The following is a 263-nucleotide window of genomic DNA, read 5'->3' as shown; positions in this document are numbered from 1 at the left end:
ATTAAATCGAGTGCCATGTAATGATGATGAGGGAGACGTGGACTCTCTTGGTCGTCTTTCAATTTTCACTCATCCTGGGCAAGTTTTTGGTCCATTAGATAAATCTCAATTGTTAGATGAGGATGAGTTCTATACTGCTGAGCTATACGTTTTAATGAATTGTGAAGAGATGCTCTCATATATTAAGTAAGTACCATTCTACCATAAACTCAAATGATTGATCATAACAATGAATTTAATCCGTAAATTATGGATATGATGAT

The 263-nt window shown here is 34.2% G+C and overlaps 1 protein-coding gene across 1 annotated transcript in view; it reads left to right on the top strand.

Annotated features, from left to right (window-relative positions):
- LOC149526523 (uncharacterized) overlaps positions 1-263 on the top strand; it is a 2,693-nt gene that overhangs the window by 2,168 nt on the left and 262 nt on the right. The window lies entirely within an intron of this gene.

The sequence above is a fragment of the Theobroma umbraticum genome, unplaced genomic scaffold, assembly GCF_002168275.2.
Source record: "Theobroma umbraticum cultivar Fairchild unplaced genomic scaffold, ASM216827v3 scaffold_55.0, whole genome shotgun sequence".
In the NCBI taxonomy this organism is placed as follows: Eukaryota; Viridiplantae; Streptophyta; class Magnoliopsida; order Malvales; family Malvaceae; genus Theobroma; species Theobroma umbraticum.
The sequence above is the reverse complement of the archived record's forward strand: the minus strand, read 5'-3'. Positions and strand labels throughout refer to the sequence as shown.